Below are 18,809 nucleotides of genomic sequence, written 5' to 3'. Positions count from 1 at the left end.
ATGCTTAGAGAGAAACAGGCAAGCTTTTCTCTGGAACTGGCTCCTGAGATATGGGAGCTGGGCTCTGGGACTGATAGCAGCTTATAGAGTAAGGTGGAATATTTCACCCTGCTCCCCACTCCCAGATTTCCTGGAAAAGGATAGAAAATCTATAGTGATTTTCTGGGTTTAGTGTGTCATTTTTCATTGAATATGCTGATGCTTTGGGTGCCCTCCTGAGAAGTGCACAGCACAACCTTTCTAGCAGGATGAATAACAACCCATTTAACAGAAAGTGGTGCAGCAGCATATTCTGCTGTCTGCTTAGCCTTGGGAAAATGTATCTGCATAGAAACATGGCCTGAGGTTGGGAGTTCAGGGCATACAAATATCTTTCTGATGCCAAGATGAACCTTTCCTTTGTAAGTGTGCATTTTTCACACATTCAAAGTAGCTCATCATTTCTCTGCTTAAAGAGTTTTCTGCATATTAATTAAAGAAAACGTCTTTTTTTCTCATTTATCTCATGATTAACTTTTACAAAGTGACTATTAGTACATTGTTGTGTGTACTTTGGCACATACTTCCTTTAAGCTTCAGTAAAACTCACTCACACACATTAACAGTATACACACACGCATGAATCACTATTAATCCTTGCTCAGGGGAAGGAGTTTGTGGGGTCCCAGCTGTACAGGACTTGCTGCTAAGATGCAAGGTCTTGTTCTTATGGAGCCACCTGCAAGTTTCTGAACCCAAAGGGCTGCCATTGCTCATCAAGGCTATAAAATATACTCTTGTTCTTGCTGGTGTGAGGGGTTTTGAGAATCACAGTCCCAATGACGTAATGGGTTGCAACACACAGAGTGCAATACTGTCTCCAGCTCCCCCACACCAAGCATGGTAAGCTCCTGCCTCCTGACTCCAAGTGAGCCAGGAGCTGGAAGGAGCCCCTGGGAGGAGAGGGATGGCGAGCTGCAGCGGTCTCCCAACAGTGGAGATGTTGTTGGGGCAAATACATAAAGCTTCCTTGTTTAACTGACAGTGGTTTAACTGGAAAAGGATTCAGACAGCCTGCCTGTAAAATGCAGGGGTCTGTGGCTAGAGATAAAGGAGCCAGGTTTGGTCATCCTGCTTGCATGGCGGGATCTGGGGATAACATCCACAGCCACCTCAGCACAAGAGCACACAGCCTGGAGCAGCACTGCTTAGATAGACAGCCTTTATTCCTCCAACTCCTCCAGTATGAGGGCATGACCTGCTGGAAGTGGTCACTTCCATCCTTTTGCTCTTCTTCTCTGTCGGCCTTGAGCAGACCCTTAATGCTTCTCTGATAGCACAAGCTGCTGTAAAACTATTCTAAATGGACGACTGTAAAATTCCCTAGACATAAGGAAACTAATACCTGAATGCAGATTTCAGCCCAGCAGGCACTTTGCCCCTATGAATGTCTCTGCAATATACTGATGCATTGGGCTGCTTTGCTTGGACAAGCAAGTATCTACGTTATACAACTGGTAAAATGGGATCCACAATTGTTTTTTAAAACACATTTAATAAAATGCTGTATTATGAAAAAGTAGCAGTTATATGAAATATCCAGCTTGCTGGTACTAAATGAATACTTCCACTAGACTTTAATAATGTTCTAAGGGATGATAACCTCACAGTTGCCTTTTCCAAGCGTTGATTATGAAAAAGCAAAGAACATGAAGGAATGGCCATAAATTGGCAATGACACTCATCAAACCTGTCTCAGAGCAGCTTCTCCCTGTCCTGGGACAGGGCAGGTTGCCAGCAGGGAAGCAGCATGGGGGCTCTCTCCTCCCTATCTGTGGCCCAGGGATGGAGCCAGCTAAGATTCAGCAACTGCCTTCCCACTCTCTTACAAGACCCAAAACAGGGGAAGCAGCACCGGCTCCGTGCACTCCCCATATATCCTGCCAAAGGAGCCTCAAAGGAAAAATAAGTGTCTCACACAGAAAAGGGTCCAGTTGCAAATTCTGTGCATGGGGTACAGAAATCTTGGAAGCTTTGTAGCAGGCAACCCTCTACGGCTGGTCCAGCTCAAAAAGTCTCACTGTGCCCTAAGTGATGGAGCAGGGACAGGGCTATGCTTCAGCTGAAACAGGTCACCTCTCTGGAGGTACTCACTTCAGCTGGTTTTGAAAGATTCTTGAGCTGAAAGGTCAGGCATTTTAAAATATAGACCATATATAAATATTTATGTGGAGCTATGTAAGGGGTACTATAGGAGGAATATTTTTTCAGTGAGCATTTGAAAATAAATCTGTGGTTTATGTAGTCTGCAAGCCCCCATTATGTTAAATGTCTCAGGGTTTTTTGTATACAGTGACTTCTTCTAAGATAGGGTATTAAAAAGAGACTAGTGACACAAATTTACTATTCAAAGGAACACATTGTGATTAAAAAAAAAAATCAGAACTTCCCTAGGTCAAGGAAAATAGTGATGTGCTTACAGTATATATCGTGCTGTTATTGCCACATCTGTAATGGAAAGTTCCTCTTTGTCAAATCCATTAAAGCCAGGCCCATTTGTTTAATGAGTCTTACTTTCTGGGTCAGAAAGAGATGGGGAGAACTCTGCTCAGCAGAGAGCAATAACATTTCCACAGAGGCAGCAGTTTTTGTAGGGAGAGAAGAAATTAATTTTCAGATAACTGCATCCTTGAAAATGTATGTGTAGGTCATCATGGCCAAAGTAGCCTTAGAGTTACTTACACCCTAGGGGGGGTTGCTGAAAATACATACTGATAAAGCATCCAAGTAGAAACTGTTGTAGGATGACTTCAACCACCCATGTGGAAAGCCTTCTCCATTTCAGAACAGTGAGTATAAAACCTTAGCACTCCAGCCTTTATCACATCCCACAGTTCTTATTCAGACAGAGAGGGAGTGGGGAGAGGGGAAATGAAGGAGAATGAAAAATGTGGAGAGAGCCACCAAGAGCTGAGCAGGGTTGGCAGTAGAAGTCACTGGAGGATCTTCCCCTCTGTTGTCTGTAGTCAGTGTCTTTCTTAAGGGGCAGAGGTACCCTGTGTGGATTCTGCTAGAGAAATTGACTTTATGAACATCTGTAAGGATCTGGTTTGTTCCATAGGCTGATGTTGAAATAATGAGAGGATTCTGCAAGAATTTTCCTGGTGTAAAATATCACCAAAATTTACCTTATTTTGAGAATGCCACCGTTTTCCTTTTCCACTGTGGCTGGTGAGGAATGCTTGTGTAACTATGTGCTGATCAAGAGAGCTTCTCTTTCTTAATCCCTGTGTCAAAGCAAACAAAATAAAGTCTTAGGAGTGAGCTTTTCTTTTTCTTTTGCACAGACATCTCTGGTGGGCAGAACCTGTCCTGGGTGCAAGACCATCCTTGGAGCTACCTGAAGGAGTAAGCATCCTACCACTAGGCTGTGCACACAGCTATGGGTGGCAAACCCATTCTGAGATGGGCAGTGAAACTGCTCTTTGCCCCTACTGCAAGGCTGCAATAATACTTCAAAAGCACTTTGGGGCACCTCTCCCTTGCAGGGAGATCAAAACACTGGAGTGAGTGATAGAATGGATCTTGCAGAGAAGTTGTTCATTGCTTAATAATGTCTCAACTGCAGTGGGTGCAATGATAGAGAAAAATGACAGCTATTTGGGATTTAACAGTAGTTCTTCAATAGGTGTCAAATAGTATTGAGTTCTACCATGAATGTTTTCTGGCAAGAAACTCATTAGCACAAAGCTAAGATTTCTAAGTGAATGCTTAAGTCACCACATAATAATTTTCAGGATGATATCAGAAAGCAGAATCTACAGCTGGTAGTGTTGTTCTTACACAGTAAAACTTGGCGAAGTGTGCAGTGAACGTACAAACCCCAACAAAGATGCATTCAGATGAAGACTCATCTAAAAGCTGTAAGTCAGACACACAGTGCTGGGGATATGCTGGGAAATTGTATTTACATTCCCTGACTGCCATTAATTTCAGAAATCTGTTGTCCTCTTTTTACCCTTATGGTCACAACACTTCAGAAACAAGTGTGAAACAGCAGATGATTAAGTTTTGCCACTTAAATACTAAAACTCCACTGTAAGCAATCATGGCTGGGAGGCTGGAAAAGATAGATGGAAGAGAAACACTTACAGAGGAATACATTTTTGCACATTAGAGGCAATAGAGCGTGAGGCTGGTGGAAATGGTTTGAGTCAGAGAATACGCTTTTTAGATCCCAGCACCTACCTCACTTTTGTCTGTGCAATGAGACTATAAATGGCAGAGGTGTATGCAGGACTCAGGGTGGTTTGGAGGCTTATGAAAGAGTCTCCCACTTTTTCCACATTGCCACGTGAGGAAGAAGAGGCTTAAACCTGAACAGCTTTGGCACAAGGTGCTGAAGCTGAAGGCACAGCAGCAGAACTGTAGGTAGAGTGGTGAGGCTTTGCTCATGCACCATCACGGATGGGGCAGACATGGAGGCTGCCAGCACTACTGCTGACCCCAGGGGGAGATGGCTGTCTGGCAGCATCTGTCACTGTGACCTGAGACAGCGATTAAAGGTGTAACCTACAGAATTAGGTGTTGCATGCTCCTTACTGGTCTGTCTTGAGATGTGTTACACTGCCTAGAGCGTGACTGGTGTTTAGAGTTGCAAGAAGAAGAGAACAGTAAGAAAAAGGCATATATGCCAATTTGTAATAAGGGCTGAACTGCTCTGATCCATAATTCAGTAAAGAACAGCAGTAAATGTATAGACAAGTAACTGATTTCTAACATCTACATGCTACAACCTAAAACTAAATACAAATTTGAAGCGATGGTTTGCACTTAATTTCTTTGTAAGCAAACTGCAACTTTGTAAGCAACTTCTTAAAGGCCTTTTATATGACTGAATTTTATTTTAACTGTAATATATAAGGTAAGATTTAATGGCTGGCTTACAAGAACTAATAAGCATCTGAAGGAAGCTATCTTAAAATGTCAATATGAGCCTGGCTTAAAAGAAATGCCTTGTCTCTAGCCATCTGTTACATACTGGAGTTAAACAGACACACAAGTGCTTTTTCCTGGAAGCCATCTGCACAAATATTGATTGAGTAATTTCATAAAATTCCGATTTAGTAATTTACCAGTTGACGAGGTGATAGTGCACAGTGTAGGTCTGAGTTCCCTGGTATTTCTACTGCAGCTAAAACAACATTGATGTGCATTTCTTTTGCCACTAGCATTATTGCAAAAGGAGACACTGGAATCAAGTCCAACATAACCTATTGAGGGAGTCTGTAAAATACTTTCCTATTAACATCAGAATAAAAAATAATGTGGTATTCCAGAAAATTGAATGGCACTTACATTCCATAATCTTCATCAGATCAGCTTGCATGGGGTTTTGTTTTTCCTTCGCCTAGTTTGAGGCCGGTTTGTATTAATTCCATCCAGCTTTATTTTAATTAGCTTAAAAGTCTAGGGACTCTTGATTATCACGGTGTTTAAAAGGCTGGGTTTCAGCACCCGCCAGCAGTGGCTTTTTCATCCCCCAACTATTTAAGAGTTGCGAATTTCTCTTCATTTCAACTCCCTGCAGACACTGGCTCTGCCGTGGTGACTCATGCCTCTATGACCCCTGGCTGGCAGGCAGCTGCCTGCAGCAAACCGCCACTGGGCTTTCAGCTGGAGCAGCAAACCACTGCTGGAGAAACAGCCGCAGAGCATGCCCCCACCGCAATACGTCCTTCCACCACCTCTCCGCAGACCCCTGAGCCCTGTGGAACGGCTGCAGGCAGCGCCCTTGCCCTACCTCTTGCCATAGAAATGGATGAGCTATCCCACTGCAGATCCATGATATTTTCCAGTCTCATCCCTTAGTAACTTTCAGAAGTGCCACCTTTCTGAGGGGGCATTAAAGACAGTTTTCATTCCATCCTGTTGTCACTGATTCTTTCCTGATATCCACAAGACTTGACCAATTAGAAAATGGATCTAATCTAAGAGTATAGAATCATGGAATCATAGAAACATTTAGGTTGGAAACGACCTTTAAGATCATTGAGTCCAACTGTAAACCTAACACTGCCACCACTACACCATGTCCCTAAGAGTAGAAGGTAATTTCTCCGTGCTGGGATGGTGGGACCTGAGCAGCCCAGGGCACACGGGGCTCTGGTCTGTGATTACACAGGGTGTTTACAACCCAGGTAGAACCCTGCAAAACCTTCTTAGGCATCAGCACACTTAGGGCTCTTTGACTCAGACTGTAGGGTTAGGAGATAGATAGGGTTTGTTAGTCTCCCACCTCCAGTAGGCACCTCCACTCCTCCCAGAACAAAGGTAGAGGCTTAGCAAGGATTTGTTTCACATCATGGCTTTCCTGGTTTGAATGCTTGGGGTGTTACAGCTCTAAATACTGACAAAGAACATGTGAAACCTGGCAGGGGCAAAACTTCCAACCAGTATGACTGGCCCCCTGGATCTATCCTAAGTGCATGTGATCTTCTGTGCACATGGGAGCAGCCACCTGCGGCTTGTGAAACACTATTTCAGGTGATGTTCCTCCCTTTGGTCCAACATAGGTTGAATCCCATGGGTCACTTCATCACTCATTTGTAGACAGCCAGGATAAGAGCAGGGAGACTACACAATGGGACCAGTAACATCAGAAAGTTATGAAGTCCCAAGAAGGGAAGATGTAGGGTAGGTGTGACTACCTGTAAAAGCTTGCTACCGAGAGGAGTCGGAGAAACTTATCTCTGTATCCATTGCAATCAGACATGAAAGGATGGGCTGTCACTTCAGCAGTGGTGACTTAAGAAAAGCATTTTACCAGAAAGGGTAGTGAGTCATGCAATAAATTGCTCAACAGAAGCAATTTTTCAGCCCTCAGCATCAGGGGATTTATAGAAAAGTTAGATGATCCATTAGGTATAGGTAATCCTGCCTGGGATGGGAAAGGGCCTCCAGATGCCCTTCCCAGCTCTCCACCCAGTGGACACATGGTGCTGTATGTAATCCCATTGCATTTGGGCCTGCCACCCTTCTTGCACAGGAATGGAAATGTCCATCTGTCCTGGGTTCCGCAGTAGCAGTCATGTTTTTCCTTCTATCGCCGTTAATGTAGCTGAAAACATATTAAATGAATGCATATGAACATATATGTAGCATATATTTCACAGGTTGGTTATAAAACAGTCTTCCAACTTAGAGCTCCCAAACTGTTCACAAAGAGAACCTCTTAAAAGTATGAAGAGAAAAGAAAACTCACTCACACATGCTATGGCTCATGCTATCGGCTAGAATAGCACTGCTTTTTTAGGTTTTAAGGAATAAGGTTCATTACGCTTATGTCACACCATGACTTTGTTTAATAGGAAATAAAATGATGTGAGGAACAAAATGGGGGAAAAAAAAAAAAACAAACCTCAAAATAAAATACCCAAAGGATCAATTCAAGTGAAGACTTTGGCAGACATTGTCATTTTATGAATTATTCCAGTGCTGTGCTCATAGCTAAATCTTAGTTGACAGGAAGAAACCCGATCTGTTTTTTATACAAACACCAGAGGAAACTGGAATCTGACCTTGTCTCAGCCCTCTTTCACCATTTGCCTCCTTTGGGAATCTGGGATCAGCCCAGTGTTATCTGTCGAACAATGCTCCTGTGTCGGCTCCCTGGCCCAAGCATCTGAGTGGCACTCCTTTGGGTAGCAGAGAATAGGGAGCTTATTTTGAGGAGATATGAGCTGTTCTGAAGACAAACAACCTCCTAAATTAAATTAACCACTAGCCTAGAAATAGAACTGCACAGTCCTCAGCCGAAATGCAGCACTGGAGCCATTCATTCCCCACGAAGATCTCCTCCATGCTGCAGGGCATTTTCTTGGGATGAACCTGGAATTCCAGTGGTTCATCAGCAGAACTGGGAAGAGGAGCTTTAAGGAGGAAATATGAACTCATGGGGGTCCTGAGGAGCACACGAGGATGCAATGGCGAAGGGATGAGGTATCAGGATGAAGCTCAAGGTGGATTGGAGGTTCACCCACCTGGAGGGCTGTCAGGGAGCCATGCGAGGGCTGCATTGCTTTTCTAATTAACCACAATATGAAGCAAAACCCTGGCTGCCAGCAAAGCCTTCTAGGTCCTGCTTATCCCAGGAGCCCTATGCAAAGGCCAAATGTAGCTTTTCCAGACTTTCAGAGAACTGCTATGGCCAGAGTCCTATTTCCACTTCTAATAACTACATTATACAGCCCTTCAGGAGAAATATTTTCATCTCTCAGTCTTGGTGTTGCTCTAAATTTGTATTACTGACAACTCTATTCATATATATTGAAAAACAAAATTATAAGCATCTAAGGTTCAACAAGCCATGAGAAGGCAAATACTTCAGTACATTGCTTGACTGTAAAATCATTTAGGTTGGAAAAGACCCTTAAGATCATCAAGTTATGAATTGTTTCACATAAAGCATTTTCAGTAAAATATTTATAAGTGAAAAATCACAACTTTTGTTTTTTGGGCTTAATAGGTGGAGTGAATTGTTCCATTTACCTACCTTTGTAGGTTTCTTCAGGAACTCTCTGTGGATAGTCACGTTAAGATAGCTTTTTCTTTAGCTGAAATTACAAGAGAAAAAAATACAAATACCTGTATCATCATCTTAAAAATTAATAAATGAGAAACCCAGCCCATTTCACAGCAATAATCTTAGTATGTGATACGAGGCACACTGCCATTACACCTGACTGGTTAAACGTTAGCAGCCACTTCTGACTGACTTCGCTGTTCAAGAGCAAGGAGCTCAAGGTGCAAGGCCCCCAGGGGAGGAAAGGTGACTCCAGCAGCCAAAGTACCCTGTGCTTTCCAGCAACTCAGGGTAATCCTGATTTTATGAGAAATGGTCCTCAGGAAGTAGATGTCAGTTGGATTCAAAACTCATGGCATTTTGCTCGCGGCTTGTCCTATGTAACCTGTGGAAACTTCCAAGTTTCCGCATGTTCAGCAGTGCAGCTTTGGTCCCCAGCAGATGTTTTCAGCCCTCAAAGGATGTGCAATAGTAAACCATGGCAAATGCTGCCCCGAACAGTGATTTTCCCATTCTTTCAGTTTCCTTCACTGCTCTCTCTCCCGCAGGGGAAAGCCTCTGAGGAGAAGAGCACTGACTTACGAAAACCTTTTGGGCAAGGCCCAGGAAGTTCTATTCCCACTTGTATTAATGAAGTTATCAGTGGTCCCTCTGCCTCACGGACTCCTTCAGACACCTGGGATTTTACTGTGCATGGAGGAAAGCCCACAACAGCCACCTATGTTTACAGTGCCCCTCCAGCAAACCTCACCTGGAACCCTGGGAGAAATGTCTGTGGTGGAGTGTGATACCTGTCCCTTTGATCCAGTACATGTTTGCCACAGAGCAATCCACCTCTGATCAGATTTTTTTACATGCAAGGGCCACTGAATCCACAAAGCAGTAGCTAAAGGCAATGCTCTAATAACTATCATAGCTGTCTTTTAACAGGGCTTAGGTCACCAGGGAACGTGGACTAATTTGCTGTAATTCATTTAATATGTTTAGTCTGAGCAACATAATTTCAGCCCAATAGATGTCTAAGAAATCACTCATCAGTGTTAACTGGGAAAGGGTTATGGCAGTGCCTGATGTGTCCCCAACCCGGGGGTGCAGGGCTCTCCTGGCTTGCCCCAGGCAGGGCACGGCCTCCTTTGGGGCAGCTCCAGGGTGCTGCCCCCTGGCCTTGCTGATCTCAGAAATGCAGCCTTCACTGCCTTGTCTCTTTTTTTTTAATTATTTAGTATTTTTATTGTATTTATTTTTATAGACATTATATTTTTAATGTTTTTTTTTTTGTTTGGGAGATTTTTTGTTTTGTTTGTTTTTTTAATTAACAACTGGAACAATAAATAAGTCAGCAAATTCTGCACAAATAGGTCAGATCAGTTCAGGTCTTGAAAACCCTGTACAAGGTTCACCTGAGTCATTGCACGACCCTTATATGACCACCTCATGAGCCACACACCTATTTGCACATGAGGACTTGCTGCTTCTCACCTCCCTCTGAATGCTTCAAATATGAATGCTTCTGAATCCCTCTGAATGCTTCAAATGTGGTTGTTGCTGCTTCTGGGTAACCAGAAAGGTTTGGACCCCAGGAGTGGGGAATTTCCTTCTGCAAAGACAGATGAGTTAAGTCAGATACAAGGTACTATATCCCTGTCTAATTTATTTTGAAGTATGTACATTCCTGAACAAGGATATTAGATGGCAAAAGCAATACGAGCCTAATAGCTCACAGATGATGCACACACACACACACTTTGCAAACTCCAGCAGACAGCTGTAGCCCAGTCCCCAGCTTATGCCCCTCACTCTTTGCTTTCCTCAGACGTTGCTCCAAGTGTGTAAAAATGCTAAATCTTACAGCCACTCCCTTCTCCCCTTAGCCTTGGCAACTTTGCAACGTGAAATGAAATCCATCTGAAGTATCAGCAAAGCTTTTCTGTTTTTGTTGAGGGCTCCTTTAATTCTAAGGCTTAGATGCCTGTTGACAGCAGATGCTCAAGTTAGAAGTCATCAATTGTCTTTATCAGTTAAATGAACTTACTGCTGGGTGGGATCAAAAATAGCCTATTATTATTATTTTCACATCTCTCACTTTCATTACAGCATATAAAGCCAGACCCTATTTTTTGTGTCTCAGACACGCAAATTGTCAGCAATGATGTTATGGGGGCCTGATCCCAGAGTTTTGCCTGCACAGGGTTTACAGAATGAGGGTGATTTTGAAACATTTCTACTGCCTAAAAATGCTACTTGAAACCTGATTTCGCATGTGTTTATATCAGTTTGACATGGGCTTACCTCCACTGAACTCAGTGATGTCCTTTCATTAATTTCAGCCTTTCTGGGAGAGATCTGCTCAGTTCATTAGGTCTGCAGGCACATATGTAAATCTGACAGTCAGCATATAAGTGTACCAAAGCTCTTTTTTTTCCCTGTTTTTCCATCCACAATTGTATTCAGAAAGTCTACAAGCAATCACTACATTGTTCAAACGTATAGCAGCAATGGCTAACTTGCTTGCAGATGCCTCCTAATATCTAACTGAGCACTACAGCTGCCTATTTTAGAGCAGGTTCCTAGGACATCCACTCAGCAGAGAGAAACCCCACCTTCCCATCCTCCAGAAGACCCAGCAATTTCCCACAACTCCCCAAAACAGAGAGGGAGCATAGACAAACCTTGTCCTGACTCTACTACTCCTGCGAGACCAGCACTGCTAACACAGAAACAGACAAGCCTCCTTCCCTCCCAACATGCTGGCACTAAGAATCACTTCAATTACAACTTTTTTTGACATACATCTCTTATTCTAGATCCACAAAAGTAATAATATGTCAAAAAAATATCTCAAATCCCAGTGACACCAATCAGGCTGATAGAAGAAAGCATTTGAAAAAGCCCAAACACACCAACACCGAAAGTCATGATGCTATACAACGAAAACTGTAAAATACTGCCTCCAGACAACAGTACTTAGTTTTTAAGAAAACAGCTGTGCCATGTCAGGTGCTGATTCTATCCTCTGCATCAGAGCAGGTTTCTCTGCCTTGACCGAACTTCTCTCCAGGTCTGAGCAGTAAATGGAATTAAGGAAGGTGACCTCTAAGCAAGTGGAAATTTTGCTTGAGAGAACTGCAAGATTTCGGCCAAAGCTTCCATGGCCATTAGCAAATTGCTGGGAAACTGTGCTGTAGGTGTGTAGGAATTAAAAAGCATTTGGGGTTTCTTACATACTGATGGACCCTGAACATACTACACAAACCCTGTTAAACCCTTCAGCAATGCCTATAAGAGGCCCAACCCTTTCTCTCACTTTCAGCAGCCCTTTTCATCTTTGGCTTTGAGTCTTAAAAAACATCCCCAGTCCTGGCACCCCTTGCTGCCAACAGAACTCCAAGGGAAGATCATCAAGGGAGATCCAAACTTCAGACATAAGTATGCACCTTTGTTCTGATTCATCATGTATCCTCATGTTCTTCCACAGAGTACCTTGTGAAAGGACACCTGGAGTGTTTTCAGAGCAGACATTTCAAAACTTGGAAAAAGTGGACTTTATGCTAAGTGTTGAACAGTCGGAGGTGGAAAAGGTCTGTGCTGCAGCATTTTGTAGTAGCCATTTTCATTCTGCGTCTGGATATAATTACTTTTATGGAAAGAATATACATGGTTCACATGCTTTCAGCATCTTTGTAAGCTTTGTTCATAGTCTATAAACAAATACAAATCTCCCAACTGGGCTCCGTACATTTTTCTGGCAAAAATCAGAGATCAATATTCCAATTACCTTCCTCTTTTCAACCAAAAGTATGTTTTGAAAAGATGAGATTCACCATCCTCAGTGAGCATAAAAGTAAGCTCTTAAAAAGATAACTGCTGCTCTTAAAAAAGTAGTATTTCTTAAAAATATGCAGGAAATATTGTCCTGTGTTATTTCTTTTGATTTGGTATTCAATCTAGACACAAGCTGTGTTTGTCAATTAATACAGAGACTATAGGCTGAATAACACAGATCTGATTGCACAAGTCTAAGAAGGATGCTCCAGCGTGGAAGGGGCAAATAAATGTGGGCTCGCAGGTAGAGTTTTTTGGGTCAAAGCTTAAAGCAGCTGTGCCTGGAAATTTGATCAAGAAAAAGGGGTATCATCACCAACCTTGAAATGCAATAGCAAGAATTTGACATCCTTCTGCAGTTCATTTTTCATAAAATTCCTCATTTCGCAAGTACCTGGCAGGCTGAAGAGAAACATGGGGATTCTAACCATGGTTTCCACTCATTTATTACGTGTCTTTGCTCAGGTGATGTCTAGAGCTGGATCATTTCTTATGTCCTCAAGAATGCATGGATCTTACTTGTTGCCAGTAATAATAAGTGGATGGTTTTAGTAGCTCATAAAAATAAGGTCAGGCCTGGAGAGGAATGGTGAAGCAGACTGACAAATCTTCTGAATAACAAAATGAACATCAGCTCAAGTACCAGGGAAGTGGCTGTTTCAGATGATAAAAACACTGACTTTGTCTTTTATTGACGGTGACATACATCCAAAATGTTTCCCTGAGGAGAAAAAAAAAAAAAAAAAAAGAAAGAAAAGAAATTTTAGGCGGAATATTGGGAAAAAACTTCCTGACAGTGAGGTCTACTATTCAGACGCATGTCTACCCCAGTGAAATGGCAGAGGGAAGCCTAATTGATTGAACCACTTAAAACTGGGTTGGAAAAAACATGGGAAAATACACTGTGAATGAAGGACTACCTTCCACTGGCAGATCTCTGATTTCTGTCATTCTTCAAAAAGTCACCGCCAGTGTCATTTTGGGAGGGATGGGAGTTCAGGTGCCAAGGCTTCAAAACGCCAGATTAGTCGCATCTGAAAGTGGCCAGAAAGCACACAGGACATGTTTGGTACAAGTGGACTCATCCTGTTGTGATCATGGAAGTCTCTCTCAACTGAGACCAGCCCTTACACCTGGGAATTTGGCTAAGAGGCAGCATGCAGCATTCATCAACGCCAACATGCACCACTTACCTCCACCTCACCCAGGTGGGTACCATGTACATGGCATGACAGCACAAAGTTCAGAGCCTCGTGATCAGAGTTGTTTGAAGATTGGGATGGCTTTTTCTTCTTTTGAAATCCAGGGGGTTTGGCTAAGCTTTGATTTGCTTAAAGGCTTTTAAGTCTATTTGGACCTGAAGGACTTGTACAAGTCTTCACCTAATGCATCAGATGAGGGCACCTTTCCTGAATCGGTAATTAAAACCTAATGCAGACTGGAGAACCCTCTATTGAAAATGAACTGCTACAGCTGCCCTGAGCCTTTGACAGTCCTGTGTCGCCAGAGGGAGGAAGATTCTTGGCTAGCAAAAGGACAAGCTGCCCAGGAACACTGGAAACACTGGGAAAGAGCAGACTACAAAGGGAAAGAGCAAAGGCTACAAAGGTAATGTGCTCCCTGATGGAAAATTTGGGATTGGGTGGAGATGCTTAGACTAGGAAGAAAGCATGGGGCAGCTGTGGGTACTGCCATAGCTGACCTACACAAGCCTGATAGAACAGGAGATGGTTACTGATGAGGAAAGCAATAGAGGAAGGGAAAAAAACACACTGAACAAGTCCAGAAACCCTACTGTTCATTTAAAAGAAAGTATTTAAAAACTATGACACCCAATCACATTATTGATTTTACAGACAAGCTCTATAGCTCATGCAAACCTGGTCCTAGCTGTTCCCCTGCGGAATAAAAATAGGGAATGAGAAAGACAGACACAATTTATTCTGAAGGTTTCAATCAGTTTGGGGACTCAGCTAGTTTCCAGTCAGGTAGTTAGTTCTCTGCACTATTGCTGTGACCCATCACTGTCACCCCAAATAACGGCACCTTTAGACTGCAGAAAGAGCCTTGGGGTTTTCACTGGTGAAAATGAAGGAAGCACAAAAATATTTTCAATCAGTACTGGAACAAACTTCACATTGCACAGCTGCAGTGTAAGTGCTGTCCCCCAGAGACCCTCTAGAATTTGATTAAGGTATACGGAAACTTGACTCATATTTTATGAACATTCATTTTCAGGATACATTTTTAAAGGGACAGCATATATTTCCATCATGTGGAGGAAATGAAGGCTGTTATTTTGACAGGAATAATGTGCTTCTAGCATGCATCAGTTTTTGACGGCAGCTGAAGAAGCAGCACAGGAGCTGTGGTGTTAGCTTCTGTGGGGACTCTCTGGTGGGAGAAGCACCATGAAACATAGTAGAAATTACAGTGATTTCAATTTCTGTTTTTAAAAAGAAGAATAATTTGCAGGAGCAGAAGAGCTTTAAAGAGGGAGGACATGGTTTCCCAAGTCACTGTGGGATGTGGCTCCCAGGCTGGTGGGCAGATCCTGCACCCCCTAGCAAAAGCCCATCTGAAAAGCTGTGATGTACTCTGGGACAGAAAATCACATGCAAGAGGGATGTAGTCCCACCTGATTGCCCACAAAAAGCCTATGGGCTGACAGCTCACCAGCATGGGGGGCAATAAACTGATAAATGCGCAAACACATAAAAGCACATTGGGCTAACTAATGCAATGGCAGGAAATGCTCAGCAGAGCACGTGCTTCTTCAGGCCATACTGCTGTTTGTGAGAACCACCAGTATGTGCTGCACTGGCCCCACAAAGCAGGGAACATGCAAAAACTGCCTTCCTGTAGACCCTAATGTTTCTGCAGGCTATAACTGCAAACTTGCAGGATGATACAGCAACAACAGGCTCTGCCCTGCTCCATACCTGAGCCCCAGGGAAGTCAGGGGAGCTATCAGAGATTTACACCCCTGGTGAATAAACCCCATTGTCTGCAGAAAGATGGTTATTCTCTAAAAGACATGCTTTGCTAAAACATCATTATCGCAGCAGGAACTTTCTCCATCTGTTTTTATGTAAATAATTTCAAAGTGTATGATTTATGTAATGGATTTTGTTTGAATTAGTTTACACCAGTGAAAGAAGGATAAAGATTTTCTTTTATATTACACAGCTGGTTTTACTTCTTCTTAGCATCCAATACTTTTATTATTTATATACAAATTCCTTTACTGCAAGAGATTTATTACTTATAGTAATCTTGCATGGTGTGAATTTCTTATAGCTCATTCATTTGGTCTTTCATGTGACTAGGCTGGAGATAGAATGAAAATGAGGACATCTAAATCTGGTAAAAGTTATGTTTTTTTTTTTTGTCAGGAGTCATGCCTGCTGTCTCTTTCACAGTATCCCAGCATCTTATGTGCATCACTCAAAGAATTAAATAACTAGCTAGCTCAAACAGAGCAGCAGAACTGAATGATTTCATACATCAAAATCTCTCAGAGATGTTGAAAATTGTGAGGTTTAAGAGGCGAAGACTGTTGTTATTGCACAGCCAGACCCCTAAACCAACAGGTGCTAACACAAATAACAACTGCAGGAGCTGGTTTGGAAAATGCACTGATGCTGAACACAAAGCTGCATGGGTCTAACTGAGAAATTGTTTTGAGTACAGCAAAGTTTTGTTAGGCAGCAGAAACAACAGCAAATTTGGCTTGATTTCCTGGGTCATTTGGGTCCAGAAGATAGGAGGATGGCAATTAAGTGTGCAATTATAATTTCGTGAATTTTGTCAATTTCAGAATGAAGCATTTAGGTGTTTCTATTTTGAAGCAACATTACCTTTAGAACTGTTATTTGATTTAGAGAGCTCAACAACATTTTTGCTTCGTCTTCATTGGCAAGTGCTCCAGCCACACCGCCCATGTCACAGAAGGCAAAGGCAGGGACTGGAAGGATGGAGAACTGCCCACTGTAGGAGAAGATCAGGTTTGAGGCCAAGGATCTGAAGGTGCACAAGGCCATGGGAGCTGACAGAAGTCATACAAGTTTAACTTGCACCTAATGATGCTTCTAAATTATTGCCCCTCCATCTATAGGGATACCCCCACAAGATTTTATTGCCTGACTGAAGAGTCTATTTGGTATATATCAAAATAATAGCATTTGTAAATGAAGTGTGTGAGGGCAAAGGGGAAAATGTTAAACAAGCATTGCAGAGCTACAGCAGCAGGGCAGCACCATTTAAGGTGCTTTAGAGATTAAAGAGAGTAAGCAATTTCTAGGTATCACCTGCACTGATCTCTTTACAAATAAGCAAGAGTAGTGAGACAAACAGCTAGAGGGAAGGTGGCATGACATAGAAAACTGATTTCATTTCAGTCCCAGATCTGGCTGTGCAGAGGATGGATTAAACAGCAGGGAAGAGTGAGGCTGAGGATGACAAACTGGAGCTCTCTTGCATAAAGATGAAGTCCACGGAGTATCTCTGCTGGCATTTCACATGTAATGGCAAGGAGGGAATCCTCAACTCAGTCCTTGGAAGCCTCTAGACTTTTTGCTGTGTATAACCTCATTGCAGGCCAAGATAAAAACCTGTCTCCAAAAGCCCTGTTCCTGCAGTGGTCTGGGGAATAACATATGTCAGCTTCATCCGATTCCACCCCTACATATGGAGCACAGGGTCACTGAGCGCCATAAGGTGTGCAGCTCCTCATTTCAGTCTCGGATTTTAAGTGAATGGATTAAACACTATTAATACAGTCCAGACAGAGTAAAAAGTACAGAGAAGAGCAAAATACAAGCAATAGCAGAGATAAAGAAGAGATGTAGGAATTGTTTCTGGGCAGTGTCTGTTACCTTTGTCTGCTAAAAAGCCTTGTCAGCTATATTGGTTTATTATATAGACACACTGTATGTACCTTCTGTTTTTAATGCTTTTTTTCAAAAAACATGAGTAGGCAATTATTGATATATTTTATCCCGATTAAAAAAATAGGATTGCACTTTTTTTTTTTTTTTTTTAGGTGGGAGATGGAGTCAAGCTTCCAGTTTCTTTTTGTTTCCTGTACTAGCAACCCTTAAAAATTGACTACTTTGACTCTAAAGCAGCCACTGGGGATCAGTGTATAAGTGCATAGATGGATTTGCCTAAAGAGTTACTGCGCTATTGCAAGAAGGCTAGCATCAAGTTATGTTGGATATAAAACTAGGGAAGTAAGATGACTTTATTAACTTATGGTATATGTTTCATTATTGTACAACTCCCCTGCTTGTGGGGAAGATTTTTAATCTCAGCTTCTATCAGCTGCTGCAGCATAAAGGTGGAAGAAAAGATACACAGGACTTCCTGAGGTCTCCTTTGAGTTATAAATAAATCAGAGAATGTCTGGCTTTTAAGAATTAATTTCATTCCTTGTCTGTCCTCAGTATGACCACAAGAAATTGTGTTTTCCTCAAACTGTTGTTTTATCCATCGCATTTGTAACAGTCCTTATAAGTCTGCTTCTATTCTACATACCAGTCATTGACCATCGTCTACACGTATTTGATAGCTGGTACCCAAAATTCAGTCAGTCCTCATCAGTTGACTCCATCCTCTAAATCATGCGGTGTAGAGAGCTTCAAGCTCTAAACTAGAGGGCCTAACAAGCAAGGTGCTCCTCAGAACAAGACAACTTCCAGTACTAACGTTTGCAAACCTGAGAGGCAGCATGGGCTGGAGCACCATCTGCTGGCATCCTCTCTGCTGACTGCTTGCATCCAGGCGCCGCATGTTTCTGTTGCTTCCACACCCCTCCGGGCACTACAGCTTATTCCCACTAAGAGACACGGTGGTCAGAGATCCTCGCTCCCACTTCCCCTGCGGGGCACTGGCCATTGCAGCTGCAGAAAGGGGAAGGAGCGTCAGCTTCCTCTTCTGCCTAAGGTTGGCAGGAGCCCAGGGGTCTGCAAGACCAGGGGTCCAGCCTTGCCACCATGCTTCCCAGCTGTGCATCCATTGGGCATGCCTGGGGTGCACAGCTGGTGCAGATACACACCTGAGGCACCTCTCACCTGATAGCCCCATAGGGCTGCACACCCCCCAGATCCCCAAGACCATGACCCAAGCATGAGGAATCTCACGGCCACTGCTGGATCTTGCTTCTGCTGGAGGCGAGCATCTCAGCGAAAACAGTCACTTGTTTCAGTGTGATCGCTTTCCCAAACACAGCATTTTTTGCTTTCTGGGTACCACTGACTTTGCCTGAGGCCATCCCTAAACAGAAGGGAACAGATTTTTGCAAGGTTGATTGGCTGCCAAGAAAATTAAATATGTTTATTTTTTTCTCAGCAAGTTACCGTAAGTATTCTCCCTGTAAAGCATCCTTTCACTGCTTGTCTTCTTAGCTGTCAGAGGATATTCA

General features: G+C 42.8%; 1 long non-coding RNA gene across 1 annotated transcript in view; it reads left to right on the top strand.

Annotated features, from left to right (window-relative positions):
• LOC134173471 (uncharacterized) overlaps positions 1-9,818 on the top strand; it is a 28,548-nt gene extending 18,730 nt beyond the window's left edge. Inside the window, exon 3 of the long non-coding RNA XR_009968269.1 lies at positions 9,085-9,818. This is a non-coding gene — a long non-coding RNA (uncharacterized LOC134173471). The remainder of the gene's footprint in view (positions 1-9,084) is intronic.
• The last annotated feature ends 8,991 nt before the right edge of the window (positions 9,819-18,809 follow it).

This window comes from Pezoporus occidentalis, unplaced genomic scaffold (assembly GCF_034315485.1).
Source record: "Pezoporus occidentalis ecotype Australia unplaced genomic scaffold, CSIRO_AGI_Poc_V1 ctg53, whole genome shotgun sequence".
Classification (NCBI taxonomy): Eukaryota; Metazoa; Chordata; class Aves; order Psittaciformes; family Psittacidae; genus Pezoporus; species Pezoporus occidentalis.
The sequence above is the reverse complement of the archived record's forward strand: the minus strand, read 5'-3'. Positions and strand labels throughout refer to the sequence as shown.